Source organism: Podarcis erhardii, assembly GCF_964252035.2.
Source record: "Podarcis erhardii genome assembly, chromosome: 11".
NCBI classification, from domain to species: domain Eukaryota; kingdom Metazoa; phylum Chordata; class Lepidosauria; order Squamata; family Lacertidae; genus Podarcis; species Podarcis erhardii.
The window spans coordinates 32,892,913-32,910,369 of record NC_138501.1 but is presented as its reverse complement, the minus strand read 5'-3'; the positions used below and the strand labels follow the sequence as shown (position 1 = coordinate 32,910,369).

The 17,457-nt window shown below is 44.4% G+C and overlaps 1 long non-coding RNA gene across 2 annotated transcripts in view; it reads left to right on the top strand.

Moving 5' to 3' along the window:
- Positions 1–15,787, top strand: part of LOC309352382 — a 44,896-nt gene extending 29,109 nt beyond the window's left edge. The window contains exons 1-4 of one of the 2 annotated variants that reach the window (XR_014161283.1): positions 10,118–10,273; positions 12,108–12,316; positions 12,445–12,627; positions 15,627–15,787. This is a non-coding gene — a long non-coding RNA (uncharacterized lncRNA). Of the gene's footprint in view, positions 1–10,117; positions 10,274–12,107; positions 12,317–12,444; positions 12,628–15,626 lie in introns of those variants that run through there. The other variant, XR_014161282.1, reaches the window with a different exon arrangement.
- Positions 15,788–17,457: the final 1,670 nt, after the last annotated feature.

Sequence of the window (17,457 nt, the reverse complement as noted above, 5' to 3'; positions counted from 1 at the left end):
GAATGCTAAAGGCCATGGCACTTTCCCTTTCTCTGTTCTTTCCCTCCAGCTCCCACATGAAAGGTTGGCACAATTAATTACACAAATTATCTTCCAGGAACATTGGAGGAGTACCCTGTGAAAGAAGGTAGCTGCATATACACACAGAGCAAGCAGCAGAGACGGTGAACAGTGAGGTTAATTCCCCATAGTAATGCTCTATTGGTTTTTTTGTACATTTTTTTTTGGGGGGGGTGTCACTTTCCCTCTTCTGATGCATGGGGTCAGGGACGCAGCGGGAGCGCAGGGAGGGGAGGAGATGGAGAGCGAGGGGGAGCAATCCGAGGGCAGCGTAGGAGAAGAGGACAGTAGCCCGAGAGATTCCATGAGCCTCTCCAGTGAATCAGAAGATTCACAGAAGGGGGCGCCGATGGCCAGGGCAAGGGGGGCCCCAAGGGGGACACCCCAGAAGCAAGGGGCCAGCGGGGACTCCCAGAGCAGCAGTTGGAAATCAGGACCAGCTTCCCCACCAGAGCATAGTGGGGGGGAAGGGCCCCAGGTATCAGGGCCAGCGTATTCGCCACCAGCGAGAGAAGATGAGTCAGGGTTGACCACGCCTCCATCGGAGAGCGAGGGAACGGTCGAGAGGAAGGTTACCGGCTGGGCGCACGCGCCAAGTTCAAATGTACAGGCGAGCGGCACAGCAGGCAGCCCGGATAGGGAACCAGGTCCTAAAGCCCGCCGGAAGGAGGGGCAAGAATCAGGGGGGTCAGCGTCAGAAGAGTCCAGAAAGGATGAAACCCCAGCAGGCAGGAGGGCCCAGAGGAGGAAGGAGCGAAGGAAGAGGTGGGGCAAGGCTAGAGTCTTAAACTGGTGTGGAAGGGGAGGAGACTCAGACGGGACTTCGCCGGTCTAGACTTTAAGACGTAGAGCGGCACGCTGCGGCTTTGAAATGGAAACTGAACTTCAATAAAGACTTTTGTACATAACTACAGCCGGGCGTTGGTCCTTTGTGAGCTGGGACCAAGGGGCGGCTCTGACACATGGGGTCAGTGGTAGGGTCTTTGCTGCAGCTCCATGGTAGCTCAGAAGGGCTGCCTTAGCTCAGTGATGCACGCTGAGCTGGGTGGAACTGGGAAGTCACTGTCAGTCAGTGTACGTAATACTGAGCTAAATGGACCAGTGGCCTAATTCAGTATAAGACAGATTCCTATGCAACTCTGAACATGTCTTTTTTCTTTATGCTGGTTTATGAGTGAACAGCCACATCTCTAAATACCTGCAGTGAGGTACCATTATGTGTGGATTGGGGGGGGGAATGTTGGAAGAGACACTTCTCCCATCTCTGAACCATAGGAGCACTTCATGTCCTAGAAGTATGTTTGCCACTTTCAGAGCTCAAGATCTTGAGCTCTATATCTTCCATGTCCAATTATTTGGTGCCCATAACTACTGACATGCTCTCTGATACACTTCTAAACAGTCAGGGCTGAGCTATAAAAGCATAAGAAGAGGCCTGCTGGATCAGTCCAAAGTCCTGAGTAAAGAAAACTGCCTAGACATCTGAAGTGAGGTGAAGATGAGGTGCCACCGCGGAGAAGGCCCTGTTGCATGTCCTCGTACCCTGAATCAAAAGGAGGGAACAGCAAGCTGAGTCCCTCCACTGATCACAAGGTTCAGTACTGACTGCTATTGGAAGAGGCACTCTTTGGCAGATATTTTGGTTCTGAGCTGTTGGGGATTTTAGATGCCAGTGCCAGTGCCTTCAACCAGGCCCAGTAGCACACAAGCAACCAGCCCAGTGTTTTTAGGATCCGCATCACATGTTTCCATCTTGTCTGCCCTAGCTGGGCAGTGGCATTCTGCAATCGCTACCACTTCCAGGCCATCTTTAAGGGCAGTCCCTCATTATTCAAATACAAGGTCACCCAGGCATAAATCACTTATGTCAGACTATTCCGGTCCAGGAATGGTCACAGAGGCCAAAGTAGCCATTGCTGGAAATAGGTACTCCACTGTGACAGCGTTGAGTAAAAGACTGCTCCCAAGTTCTTTGTAGCTGCTCTTTAAAGGGATGTGCTCCCTTGACCATAATAGGCTATTTCCCCAATTCCCAGACATGAGAGCTGCCTATCCACAGCACCTCCATCTTGTCAGGATTCAGTCATAGTTTATCGGTCTTCGTTGCCTCCAGGCACTAGTCCAGCACAGCTACAGCAACTTCTGATTCAGACTGAATGGAGAGATAGAGCTGAGTGACATCAGTATAGTGGTGGCGACATCACACTCCAAATCCATGGATGACTTCTGGGTTCTGATTGGTGCATGCTGTTCGTATTACATAAATGTTATTGCAGGATCAAACGTTCACATGGACAGCATGGACTTGGGGACCTGCTTCCAAGCCTTGGTTATAGTTAATGTCAACCCACGGTGGTGTGTGTTCCCATGGAATAGCAAACCATGGTTAAAGACGGGAAATGAGGGGACAAGATATTTACTTCAGTGAGGGGAGGCAGATGGGGGAGAAGGTCCATGAGTCTGTGATGTTCTCCTGCACTTTTAAGAATGGTAAAGGAATCAAAAGTGTCACACTGCCCTAATCCATTGTCATTGAAAGGAGCCTTGTGTGAGATCATGTGGCTAAGAGACTTAGCTGCAAAACAGGAAGTTCCTGCGTCAAAGCTCACCTGTGCCATGAACTCATCAGTTGCCCTTGAGCAAATCACTCTCTTCGCCTCGGTCTTCTTGCCCCTCTACTTGCTGCAATGTGGAGGATAATAATATGGGTTTGTAACGAGATAATAATACATGTAAAGTACCCTGAACACTTGAAAGCATGAGACAAATGCTAAGTATCATGATTACTGCACAAAGGTTAAATGATGCAAATGGCTGTCTTGACTGATGGTAATGAAAGGACCTTGAAATGGAAAGGGGAGGGAAGTGTTTTTAATCTAAATTTGTGCTGGTAAAAGGAGGTGCAATCAATTCAATATCAGGAGCATTTTGGTAGCTGCAGCTTGAATAGCAAATGTTGCATTATGATTCCGTGACAATCACATCAGACGAGTTTGGAACATCATACTTAATTTGGGTGAGTGATTTATTTTCAGTGGGCTTCTCAGAGAAGGGAGAGAGCTTGAATAAGACTTTGAAGTCATTTTCCGCAGCTCCTCTTTTCTTCATTGAAATGACGTGCGTCTCTCGTGTTTGTATTATAATGACATGTCTTCGAAACAAGCAATTACTGTCTTATTTAAGAGAAGCTCACTGCTGGAGATAAGCTATAATCAAAACAGCAAATGTCTGGGGATGTCTAGAGGGGGAGTGGGGGTGGAATTGCCCCCAAACTTTACACAGTGTAATTTTGCCCTCTTTTCTACCCTACAAATGGTTGTGGTTTTGTAAAAAAAAAAAAAAAAGCCTGATAAATTGCAATGCAGCAATTGAAGCCTGTGAGATTGTGGAATGTGTGGGGCAGGGGAAAGAGCTGGGCTGGCAGAAATGGGGGAGTCTTCCTTCTGCACACATGCAAAAACAGAATAATTCAAAGGCAGAAATGTGCTTTCCCACTGGGATCCATATAATCTCACTTCTCACAGTGAGGGAACCTCCAGAAGGCCCTCGGAGCTGGACCTCAGGCTGGATGATGGGGGTGAAGACACTCCTTCAGGTATACTGGGCCGAGGCTGTTTAGGGCTTTAAAATATACAGTGGTACCTCGGGTTAAGTACTTAATTCGTTCTGGAGGTCCATTCTTAACCTAAAACTGTTCTTAACCTGAAGCACCACTTTAGCTAATGGGGCCTCCCACTGCCGCCACGCCGCCGGAGCACAATTTCTGTTCTCATCCTGAAGCAAAGTTCTTAACCTGAAGCACTATTTCTGGGTTAACGGAGTCTGTAACCTGAAGTGTATGTAACCTGAGGTACCACTGTACAGCCTTGGTTCTGTTGCTTCCCTCTCCTGCTCCCCCAGCCCATTTTTATACTTTTAAACCTTAGCAGTACACTTGGAATGCTGCAAGCATTTATACAGGGCATGAGGAGCAAGGGAGATAGGAAGTTGTCTTATACCCCCAGACCACTGGTCCATCTAGCTCATCATTGTCTGCACCAACTGACAGGAGCTGTCCAGGATTTCAGGCAGGAAGTTTCTCCTAGCCACACTGGGAGACGTTGAGGATTTAGCCAGGAACCTCTTCATGCGAAGCAGTTTGCCACTGGGCTATGACTCTTCCCTCAAATGCTTCTTAATTCCTTTAGTGCTGAACTCCCCAAAGGAGGGATATGAGCAGGCTCCTCCTTACCTTGATCTGCCATTGGTATCACTTTTTCTACCCATGTTAAAAGGCCTCATGTTGTTGTTGTTTAGTCGTTTAGTCGTGTTCGACTCTTCGTGACCCCATGGACCAGAGCACGCCAGGCACTCCTGTCTTCCACCGCCTCCCGCAGTTTGGTCAGACTCATGTTTGTTGCTTCGAGAACACTGTCCAACCATCTCGTCCTCTGTCGTCCCCTTCTCCTTGTGCCCTCCATCTTTCACAACATCAGGGTCTTATCATAGAATCATAGAATCATAGAGTTGGAAGAGACCACAAGGGCCATCGAGTCCAACCTCCTGCCAAGCAGGAAACACCATCAGAGCACTCCTGACATATGGTTGTCAAGCCTCTGCTTAAAGACCTCCAAAGAAGGAGACTCCACCACACTCCTTGGCAGCAAATTCCACTTCTCTTCTCATGAGGTGGCCAAAGTACTGGAGGCTCAGCTTCAGGATCTGTCCTTCCAGTGAGCACTCAGGGCTGATTTCCTTAAGAATGGAGAGGTTTGATCTTCTTGCAGTCCATGGGACTCTCAAAAGTCTCCTCCAGCACCATAATTCAAAAGCATCAATTCTTTGGCGATCAGCCTTCTTGATGGTCCAGCTCTCACTTCCATACATCACTACTGGGAAAACCATGGCTTTAACTATACGGACCTTTGTTGGCAAGGTGATGTCTCTACTTTTTAAAATGCTGTCTAGGTTTGCCATCGCCTTTCTCCCAAGGAGCAGGCGTCTTTTAATTTCGTGACTACTGTCACCATCTGCAGTGATCATGGAGCCCAAGAAAGTAAAATCTCTCACTGCCTCCATTTCTTCCCCTTCTATTTGCCAGGAGGTGATGGGACCAGTGGCCATGATCTTCGTTTTTTTGATGTTGAGCTTCAGACCATATTTTGAGCTCTCCTCTTTCACCCTCATTAAAAGGTTCTTTAATTCCTCCTCACTTTCTGCCATCAAGGTTGTGTCATCTGCATATCTGAGGTTGTTGATATTTCTTCTGGCGATCTTAATTCCGGCTTGGGATTCATCCAGCCCAGCCTTTTGCATGATGAATTCTGCATATAAGTTAAATAAGCAGGGAGACAATATACAGCATTGCCGTACTTCCTTCCCAATTTTGAACCAATCAGTTGTTCCATATCCAGTTCTAACTGTAGCTTCTTGTCCCACATAGAGATTTCTCAGGAGACAGATGAGGTGATCAGGTACTCCCATTTCTTTAAGAACTTGCCATAGTTTGCTGTGGTCGACACAGTCAAAGGCTTTTGCATAGTCAATGAATCAGAAGTAGATGTCTTTCTGGAACTCTCTAGCTTTCTCCATAATCCAGCGCATGTTTGCAATTTGAAAAAGGCCTCATACCTGTGGGCAAACAAAGGTGAGCAGAAGCAGTAGCAAATTTAGGAAGCAGGGTGGATCTGCCCACGTCAGTTTCTCTCTGTGTCTCTCATTTTCCCAATCTTAAATTCAGTTCACTGCATCTTTGCATCTACTTGCGAATATTTTTTTGAAGCCCTCACGAAGATTTGACTGCATTTCAGTGCACAGTTCTCTTACTATAACTGTTTTTGCAAGCTGTTTCCCCCAATAGAATTCATTTTTGTTCTTTATTTTCGCTATTATTTCTGGGCATATTTTCCACTGCTATACAGATTTGTGGGGAAGGGGAGAATGCTGGAGAACAGTATCACAAAATTTGGAGAAGTGCCGGTTTTTTAAGGACAGCTGAGTTTTGGCTTGCATATTGTTTCTGGAAGTGCGAATTACAAAAGCATAACAAAGGCCTCACCATTTTGCAGTTGAAAAGGGCAATGCCCATCCTTTCCTGCCCTACATGAAATGAATATCTCCCCCATCCCTGGTGCCAATTGCCACTGACAGGGTGCCAGCAGAGCACCTTTCCCCAGCAAAGCCTTAGGAGCATCCATCGCTGCCAAAGGTCTTATCCACAGTAGAAATATAATTTTCCCACGACAGAGTTTGAGGCTGGTACTGGCATTGCAGCCCCATCCCTTTGGGGAACAAAAGGCTGCTTCCACCTTTTCCTCCCCCAGCTCTAAAGATAAATTCTTAGACCTTCAGGTCAGGGAAGGAGATGGTTCAAACACTCACAATAAACGCAACCCTCTTCCACTTGAATAATGGGATGTTCTTGCTTCCCTACAACTGAATTTACCACACGCATAGGGGAAATCTAACTGCCCTTGCCAAGAACAACAGCTGCTTAGCTTCTCGTTAGCTGTGCTCTTTTATGGCCTAGCAAGCTCCTGAAAGAGTGAGGTGGCGGCAGACTGGGGTTTGGTGGGGGGTAGGTGGTGTGTTTTTTTAAGGTAGTTGATGGCACTTTTATATAACACAGTGACAATGTGGGCCAAGCTGTCCCAGAGTTCAGCCCAACTTGCTGAATAATATTTTAAAAGATTCATACAGTGATTTGGCATGTTATGAGAGGATTTTCATAATCCTTGAATTCTCAGCGTATTAGATTGTAGCAGTCATAGAAGTTTGGATATCCTGAGGGTAAAGTCGGAGTGTTGTTGCTGATGTATCTTTTGCACTATGAAATGAAATGAATTCCTTCTGTGCAGCAGTGTGTGTGCATGAGAGACAGACAGACAGACAGACAGTGCTGTGGCATACTACAGGAGCCACATAATACCCATTCTGCTGAGGTGTTCCTGTACTCTTCATAGCTCTTTGCCTGTCCACAGTATGGGAGTGGGGTCATAGGTGAGTGGCCCTGCTTGGCATACAGAGTGTCAGGCATAGAGAGTCCTCTCCTCCTCCGGAAGCATCAAAGGCAAGAATAACAAACACTTGGTATTTCATAGTCCTTTTTATTCAATCATCCGGTTGCATGCATGCCAAGAATCCATGTCTCCACACAAAGAGAGACATTGGCTACTCTGAGCCCCACCTCTTTCGTCCCCAACAACATCCGGAGCGCCAACAGGAAATCCCAGTATTCCCACCCCTCTGCCTCCTCTGTTCTAGGATGCGGAAGGACCAACGGGCCTGTGGAGATGGAGGATTCCCCCATACTCTCCAGGGAGGTCTCTGCAGGCTGCACTCTCACCTCCCCTTCTTCCTCCACTATCTTGTAACTAGATAATTCCTCCTCGGATGGTATGGCATCTCTCTCTCTCTCTCCTCCTGAAACCTGTAGGCAAGGGGAGGGCAAAATTTCCTCATCGTCTTCGGACAGAAGCTGATCAGACTGAGTGCACACTTCCCAGTCTTCCTGTTCTGACCATTCCCTGACACAGAGGGTGTCGGATTCAATCCCGGGTATTGTCAGTTCAAGGTACCCAGTGATGGGAAGCACTCTCTGCCTGAGACTAGAGTGGCCACTTAACACATTGCCCCAAATGAGGAGATGCATCGCTGAAAAGAAGGACTTAAGAGGCTTGCATAATTCTTGCATGTGTTGATGCATAGGTACAGGTGCAAATTTAGAAATAAATGTGAGAATTTAAATACAATGTACAATAGTATAAAACCATCCACATACCAGACACCACCACCTCTTCTTTTCTATTTCTAGTTTTGCGCATTTAAAAACATGTAAGATTTTTGTGGGATCAGGAATGCAAGTGTAGGAACAAACTACAGCTACCCTGAGCCTAGGCCAAATCCCTTCACAAAGCATAGATTAGTGAACAAAGTCCCAGATGGACTGATAAAAATGGGGAAACAGAGGTGCACTGTTAAGTTGTTTATATCAAGGTGTTAACTAAACCTAGGAATTGTTTAGGTAGTAGTTCTATGCAAGTTAATGCAAATGTGCCATCTGGGCCTCTGTAAGGAAGCAAAACACTAGAGATTCTTGCATAAGGAAGAGGCACAAAAGCCCTGGATTGCACTCACCAACAGGCTGGCCCAAGACAGTGACAAGATAGCTTGCAATCCACCACTAGCATAGGGTATTTCATAAGGTGGGGAGAGGAGACTTTGACCATGACTGGGATATGCATACTACCACTGCTATTGTTCCGAAACATTCAGGCTTAGGGTGTCAGGACCACTATCTGAAGCAACAGAAAAACCTCCAAAACTGATGGATTCATGATGCTCTGGCATCAAAAACTGGCAAAAACCACGGCTTACAGTCGAAGTACTTTGCATGAAAAGACAGAAGGAGGGAACGTGCTTTACATCAATAAAAACCAATTCTCTTGGTTCTGTATTGTGCATCAATTATGCAGATTGCGCAAACTCAATGTGAATTAAGTGGCAGGATCACAGACATTTCCAGTCGCAGCCTACTGGATATCCTAAACAGTGTCCCATGAGTAAATCTCCACCCCGCCCCCTCTTCTCCCACTTCCTCATTTGTCAAAGAAGACAGATGCCTCTCAGGGCCATCTGTCTTTGAGCTCTTTGCTCTCCTACTTTTAAGGCTCACCGGGTTCTGGGAGATGGAGGGTCTGGAATGCTTTCTAGTGATAACATGTCAGCCGGATGCTCCAGCTCTGCCTCCTCCTCCTCTCCCATTATTTCCCAACTCGTCCCCTCATTTTCCTCTGAGCTGTGACCTCCCTCAAACCCTGTTGTAATTCTGAACTGCCTTATTCTCTGGAAGAGTCAGGCTGGGGAGGTGGTCTCCACCCTTCCTCCTCTGCCCCTGGAGTGGGGCTTGTGGGTTCAGTTAAATGCCCTCTTCCTTTCTTTCCCTTCCCCGCTAATTTGAGCACTGTTGATGGCAGATCCTTTCAGAAGCACGCTGCCCATCCTTCTTATAATGATTGTCGGAAACAAGTGGCAGCTTCTCAGTTTTTTGCTAGTAGCAGTAAGGAACATAAGCTGGATAGACACCAACAGCAGGATGGTCATTCAGAAAAAATCTAGACATTATTAAATTCCTCAGACATTAAAAGAATGGAATAGCATCATGAGCTACTGCCAAAACACTGTGAATCATGGGAAATCACTTCCAGAATTTATCCCTTCAGAAACTAAGGCCAAAGGTGGGAACCAATACTGTAAATCAGATTTGGATGTGGGGAATGCTCCTTTGCTTTTCTAAATCACTAGAGAACATGTTCAAGGACAGTTTATCCATGCAATAATGTGATCTGTGTAGCCTTGCCAGTGTCTGCCTGTGAGTCCGTACCACAATCCTGCTACACAAGCGATGGTCACATAATCTAAAGGTGCATGGGAGCTAGTGAAGTAAGTTGCATGCCCAGGTCTCCAGTACAGGATATAATTTAAAGCAGGCCATTTGTTCATTTCAGACTCCTAAAAAAATAAATAATAAAAAGCAGGCGGAGAAAGATTATCAGAAATAGAGCTCAGAGTGGTGGTGTTTGTTCATGTCTGCACACGCACTCAGAGGTTGCTGGGGGGGGAGGGGCAAGTAGGCTTGGGTTTTTCTTGGCCAGATAATTTAAATAGTTTCAGCTCACTATCTAATAGGTAAACATAATAAATCAAATGCACATTTAGAGGCAGAGCAATCTGATTGCTCAGATAAGCAAACCAACCTCCACACTTACTTCCTTTTCATTCCTCCCTTCTCTCTCTCTCTCTCTCTCTCTCTCTCTCTCTCTCTCACGCACCACCAGTAACTCTGTTGGAAAGACATCTCTTACACACGCCTTGCCAAGTTCACAAAGTATGCTACAACCTAGCGATGGAAGCCAGTCTCTTTCACCTCGCAGCCTGAGTTGTTAGTAATAAAATACAGTGGAATGTGTGGCCCATAAGCTGCCAGATCTATAATGGGTATGCGATGGGAGGGAGGGAGGACTTGCTAGGTTAAAGCAGTAGTGAGAAATGTTTGAGAGTGCAGTGGTTAGATGCTGGTGCCAGATAGAAGGCATTTCATGTCCAAGGAGATGACCTGGGGACACATGATACAGAGCCGTGCTGAAGCTAAACAGGTCTGGGTCTGATCAGTGCCTGGAGGGAAACAGCCTGGGAACTTAATGTACGCCGCTCTGAGTTCCATCAGGCTAGAAGGGTAAGATATACATGTAATAAGATAAATACATTAAAATTCTTCCCCACACAGTGTGCCAATCTTGGGGTTGCAAGGATATGTCCTGGCTTTCCTCATTTGATGATGAACATGGACTCATGACTCTGGTTTTTGCCAAAGATTTTTATTTTCAGATCAGAACAGTACATAAGGCAAGTTGCACAAGAGGTCAAAAGCATGGCTAGCACAAGCTAAGCCAATGAACCAATAAGCAACATGCCCCCTGCACTTTCCTTTGGGAGGATGGGGCAGGCCCAAAATTTAGCATGGCAAGCAGCCAGGGACTGGGCAAGTAAATGGGCACTCCTTCTAGTGAGCTGGCTAGGGGAGGGTCATGGATGCTGGCATTGGTGTCTCTGTGTCCTAGGTGATGGAGGCAGAACGGATGTTGGCTTGGCATCAGATTTATTGAAGGGCCTTCTGGCAGTTCCCTCACTGCAAGAAGCGAAGTTAGGGGGAACCAGGCAGAGGGCCTTCTCAGTAGTGGCGCCTGCCCTATAGAACGCCCTCCCATCAGATGTCAAGGAATTAAACAACTACAGTGGTACCTCGGGTTACATACGCTTCAGGTTACAGACTCTGCTAACCCCAAAATATTACCTCAGGTTAAGAACTTTGCTTCAGGATGAGAACAGAAATTGTGCTCCAGCGGCACGGCAGCAGCAGCAGGCCCCATTAGCTAAAGTGGTGCTTCAGGTTAAGCACAGTTTCAGGTTAAGTACGTACCTCCGGAACAAATTAAGTACTTAACCTGAAGTACCACTGTATCTGACTTTTAGAAGACATCTGAAGGCAGCCCTGTTTAGGGAAGTTTTTAATGTTTGAAGTTTTATTGTGTTTTTAATATATTGCTGGAAGCTGCCCAGAGTGGCTGGAAGGTGCCAGAGACAGCTTCTTGGCTGGAGAAGCTGAGAGGTGTGTGTCTGGAAAGGAGGTTATGAAGGGGCAGCACATCACATTTTGCCAGTTGAGGCAAAACAGGAACATGCCACACACACATCCCACTGCCACACTACCACCACTGCCCAATCTCTCTTATCTGTGTTGTGTAGGCTTCTCTGCTGGTGGTGGAAGTTGCAGGCTGGGTGGCAGAGGCAAGATAGACACTGTCTTTTGGGCATCCACCACGTGAGGCAGGCGCCTCTATGGGCCGGGCCTGAGGTAATGATACAAACTTCTGAGAGTTTGATAGATCCTCCTTCAGAGGGCGGCTCTCCAGTTCCTAACCTCTGAGGACTCTCATCGGAATCAGACATCTTTTGGAGTTCAAAATCCATACCCTCATGCCCCTGGGACCTTCCCCAGAGTCCTCCAGATCTATCTTCCCAAGTTCCTCTCACTTATCAGGATCTGACCATGCCCTCTGTCACACCTCCATGTGACTCTTGACATCATCCCCTCTCCCAAGTGCTTCCACACACCCTCGTCATTGGGATTGGGTTCACAGCTAAGTGGGAGGCATGAATATTGTCTGTGTTCTTACACAGATAATCTTCTGGACTCCAACCCTTCCAGTGGATCAGGTACTGAAGTCTACTGAGATGACAGCGAGAGCTCAGGATCTGTTGCACTTCAAACTCCTCCTGTCTGTCAGCCGTGACTGTGAGGAGTGGGGTCTCCTCCCCCTGAGGAGAGAAGGGAATGATGAGAAACAGGGCGGGCTTTCATGGATACAGGGAACAGCAATCAATACGCTACCAGGCTGATCTGATCATCCTGTCTTTTCAGTTGTTCAATGTGGCTGGTTTGAGAATGAAGATATTTTAAATAAAAGTCTTTATGTTTTATTATGTTTAAATTTTCTCTCATAAACCAGAAACAATCACTGGGGACAGCGGTCTAGAAAGCTAAATGGAAATTAACTAGTACGTGAGAGAAGGGAGAGAATATGTGGGTCAACCCCTGACACACGTGAATAACCTGCAGTTGTAATTGTAACCTTTTGAGTCTTCCTGCAAATAAATGTGACCTGAGTGCTGAAAGCTGAGAGCAACTGAGACTTCAAAACAAGCAGGTGAAAATTGGGTAGGTGAATAATACATTGATGGGAACACATTGTTCTCTCTCTCTCTCTCTCTCTCTCTCTCTCTCTCTCTAAGAACAAGAGAGAGGGAGAGATTCACTTAATACCACACCTCATTGTGTATCTCTAGATCTAACTGCCTCAGGTACAATGGTTATAGAAACACCTTACCAAGCAAGTTGGCCCTAATGTAAAAACTAATGTGTAATGGGACCGCAGGGAACAAGACAGTTCATCTAATACAACTGAAGCATGAGATTCCAACATGCACCTAAAGCGAGAAAATATTCCACATCAAGAATCCATCTTGCAGGTATGAGTGTCAGTGACTTCTGTTTGCAATCATTAACTCATCCTTTGCTACATTTAGTTTGTGCCATACAGGCTACTTACTTCTTGGAGAATGGAAGAGGCTGGTAGATAATCAGTGAAAAGGAAGCCACGCAGTCATAAAAGCCCAGATTCAAACACTTGCTTCAGACAATTTATTGCACAACCACCACATTTAAAACAAAAGTAACAAACAGAGTTTATCTGAAATGACACTTTAATTACTTTATTATATTGAAGAATTTTATGTACAGTCCCAGCAAGGCTTTATCCCTGCCAAAAGAATTTTTTTTTAATGCAATCTATTGAATTTCTGAAGTCTTTGATGGCATTCCTCCTCTGCCCATTTTCTGAAAATTGTCCTTGTGCACAGTATAGACTCACAACAGATTTTTAGAATTGATGCAGACACATGGCACATAATATATTTATAAGCTGAGAATATTATAAAAAAACTAGGTCCTAAATAAAACACATGAAATGAATGGGACTAACAATGAAACTAAAAATCAGAGCAATTAGAGATAGGCAAGCCAAAATAAATGAATCGTATGGATAACTCCATGGTCCCTGGGTGTCCCAAAAGCCTTAGGATTCAGGAGACCTCTCCATAAGTGGAGACTGGTGAGGAAGTGGAAAGATAAGCAGAAGATAGAGAATGGATAATTGAACAGGGTGCCTTCTAAACGTTTACATCTCCCATCAGCCCCAGCCAGCATGGCCAGGGTCAGGGGGGAAAGGGAGGTGGAGCCCCAGCATATCTGGAGGTCACCTTGTTAACTATCCCCACATTAGAGAGGAAGTAATAGAATCTTAAACTAAATGTGAAACAGAAAAAGAAAGCAATGATGAAAAGATCAAAAGTGCGTGCAGAAAGAATGGGTGACCTATAGGGATCTGTTGGACCTTACAGGGAGGGAACCCAGACTGAAACCAATGGAAGACGTAAGGAGCTGAGTTACTGATTGGTTACAGTATCATCAACTACATGATATGCTGTTTAAGTTACTGTATAAAAAAATGGATTCCTGGACCAAAGCTCACAATTTGAGAGACAATTATTACAAAATAAGGACAAGCTATTGTCCAAAATGTATAACTTTTTATTAGAATGGGAAACAAAAGATGAGCTAGTCAAAGCTTTAATGACACACTGGGCAATAGGTATAGGACACAACATAGATTTAAACCTCTGGGAGAAACCTTGGAAGAACAATTTGAAATTTACTGCATGTTATTCACTGAAAGAGAATTATATGCAAATGATTCACAGATGGTATTAAACTCAGAGGAGGTTGGCCAAGATGTATAAAGCAGAATCAGATATGTGTTGGAAATGTAAAGAAATGGAGGGAATGTTTTTTCACATGTGGTGGACATGTAAAAAGGTAAAAGAATATTGGGAAATGATCTATATTGAGTTGAAAAAAATGTTTAAAATAACTTCCCCAAAAAGACCGGAGTCCTTTTTGTTGGGAATAATTGGGAATAATTCAGACTGAGGTGTCTAAGTGTCAGCAAAATTTATTTATGTATGCAACAACGGTGGACTGAGTTTTGTTAGCCCAAAAATGGAAAGTGAGGGAGGTCCCAGACAAAGTGGACTGGCAACTTAAGATGTTAGAATATGCAGAGCTTGCAGGTTTAACATACAGAATAAGAGAGTGAGAAGAACATATATTCAAAGAAGAGTGAAAAATATTTATTAAGTATATGGAAAATGATTGTACACAGCTGAAAACGCTGGCAGCATTAAGATAAAATCAACAGTGTAATTAATGTCTGAGTGATGTAAAAGTTGAGAACTAAAATGGTTATAGCAAAATATGCAGGAATGAAAGATAAAATCGTTGGATATCTGACAGTACATAAAATGTTTATTTTAAGATGCAAAATTAATAAAAATCTTTATATAAAAGTGCATGCTTTTATATAAATTTTATATAAATTTTATATAAATTAATTTTATATAAATTATTATTATTTCTTAAGGGAAGTTTTTAATCTGTGATATTTTAGTGTATCTCTGGTTTTTATGGAAGCCGCCCAGAGTGGCTGGGGAAACCCAGCCAGATGGGCGGGGTACAAATAATAAATTATTATTATTATTATTATTATTATTATCATGCCGAAAGAAATTATGGTAGTGGGCGGAATGCACAACAGAATGAGAAGATTGGAAATAGGAGGCAATAAAGAGGAATGACTAAGATCTCATTATAAATTAGTCAATCAAGAGAAAAATGAAACAACAAATCAAAGTAAGAATGAAATTAAAGAAAGTACCCAATTTGAACAATATTTGACAGCTGAAAATAACAAGACTTAGCCAGTTATGGCCTCTGAGAAAAAAGGAAGGGAAGTCATAGCACCAGCCTCACTAGCTTGAGGAGAAAGATAAGCGGAAACATCATCAACTGACAAAGTAACAGAAAGAATTGGAAAAGGAAGAAGCGTCTGGAGGAATGCTTAAACAAATTTTGACTTTGACAGGTTTAGCTTCAAAAAATCTGTACACAGCTATGAAGAATTCACAGTAAGACAGGATAAATGATCTACAAAAGAACAACACTAAAAAGGAGAATAAGGAAAGATAAGCAGAATGAGCACAGATGTCATAACTGATACTCAAAGGCAGAGGAGTGCCTCAACTCTGTGTGCACCCCAAATTAAGAGTTGAATCAGGGTGATTTGGGGAAGGCTCTCATATTTCCAAATCTGACCATGTTATTAAGAAGGCATCTCAAGTGGATCAGGGACTCCCTAACATTCCAACTTGCTTTGCGTCTGTGCCTGTCAAAAAAACCTTTCCTCTTCTCACAGACAAAACAAGCTGACTGGAAAAACACCAAAAGCTCAAGAGTGGAAGGAGCAGAGAGGCAGGCAGACCTTTTGTGATGACAGACAGTGCCAGTTTTCAATCACAGGGAATTATTTCCCCAGTGATTTGGGGAAATTAATTAAAATCTGTTTATGTTTCAGGCAGATCGATGCCTTCCACAATGCAAACCAACAGAGAGATGGATCCCCCAAAATCCTTGGAGGAACTAGAAGCCTTCACAATGACCCTAGGGCAGTGCCAGATTTACATATAAGCTAAAGAAGCTATAGCTTACAGCCCCACTGTCTTGGGCCCCCCAAAAAAATTTAAAGAAAAAAACTGGATCTACATTTCCAAAATATAAGATAAAAAACAAATAAAATAAAACTTACATACAGCAACAGTGTTTTGTGTTGTGTATGGACCTATTAGGTCCATAAATTATGATATATCATATATTCAACACACACAAAAAAGTGACAATTTGTTGTTCATAAAGTACAGCTGGACATATAAAGGGCCCCATTACTTTCAGTAGCTTAGGGCCTCATCAAACCTAAATCCGGCCCTGCCCTAGGCATAACAACCCTTCAGGGTAACATTTTCCCCACTCAAGTCTTTATGGGGATATTCAATAGAACAGAGTCTTAATTTGTTACATTATCTCACTACAATCCCACACAATCCCACCCTGTCATTCCTCATGTGATCTTTTAAATGAGATTTTTTTGGGGGGGAGTAAAAAACCCCACCCTTAGGCATAGACTGACAGTATGTTCATTTGAGAGGTCTTCTATTTGGGGAGTCGGGGAGGTAAGTCATGTTTTCTTACATCAGGTTTCAGCCCTGAACTGCTGGGTGACTAACGAGATACATATAAAGATATAGCACCCTCTGCTCTTATTGGTTAAGAGCTAAACCTACCAGATGGCTCAGTAAAAAGATAAGCAGAGGGGGAAATGCCCTCCATAAGACATCCCTCCCCCACGAAGCATGCAACATGGAGAGAGGCAGCGGCAGATAGAGTAGGACCCTGGATCAGTTGGGAAAGGAAAGAAGTGAAACTGGATTTAGAAAGGGGAAAGGCTGTGCATTTATTGTGCAACAAATTTCACTGTAGCCTTTAAAGCTCTGTTTCTTTAATTAACTTAGGAACAGTAGCAAAAATGACCAAGCTTCGTGATACTGTTGCCCAAACGCTGACCTCACATGTCTATTCATTTGTGCATTCAGTTACCGCAGCATCAGATGGCAACCTCCATGAGGGACACAAAACTGAGGCTATTGGTGATGCTACAGCCGCCACACAGCTACATATGAAAAAGGTGTGCAGTGGGACCTCGGGTTAAGTACTTAATTCGTTCCAGAGGTCCATTCTTAACCTGAAACTGTTCTTAACTTGAGGTACCACTTTAGCTAATGGGGCCTCCTGCTGCTGCCACACCGCTGGAGCATGATTTCTGTTCTCATCCTGAAGCAAAGTTCTTAACCTGAAGCACTATTTCTCCGTTAGCAGAATCTGTAAACTGAAGCATATGTAACCAGAGGTACCACTGTATATGGAAATTGGTATGGAAACGATGGGGAATGATGGGAAGGGAGGGAGAATTGGTAGGTCTTTGGGTCCCAATAAGTCTAGAGGTGCCAGTGAAACTCTATACTAGCCTCAGAGAGCAGAAAAGTCAGAGACTGAATGGAAAAGGCTACTAGGGAAGCAGGGAACTGACTCCATCTGAAGGCAAGTCTCCTCTCTCTCTCTCTCTCTCTCTCTCTCTCTCTCTCTCTCTCTCTCTCCACACAGCTTTCCTGGTTGAGCCTGCCCCCAAACTCCCCTGATTTGTCATGGGTAGAGACCTGCCCCCAAACTCCCCTGATTTGTCATGGGTAGAGACAGAGGAGGAATTTGATTCAGTTCACATTGCAAAGTGAATTTGCCTAATTTGCAGTTTCTTAAATAATGAGCAAACTGGAACTCACCATGCAAAAGGCACA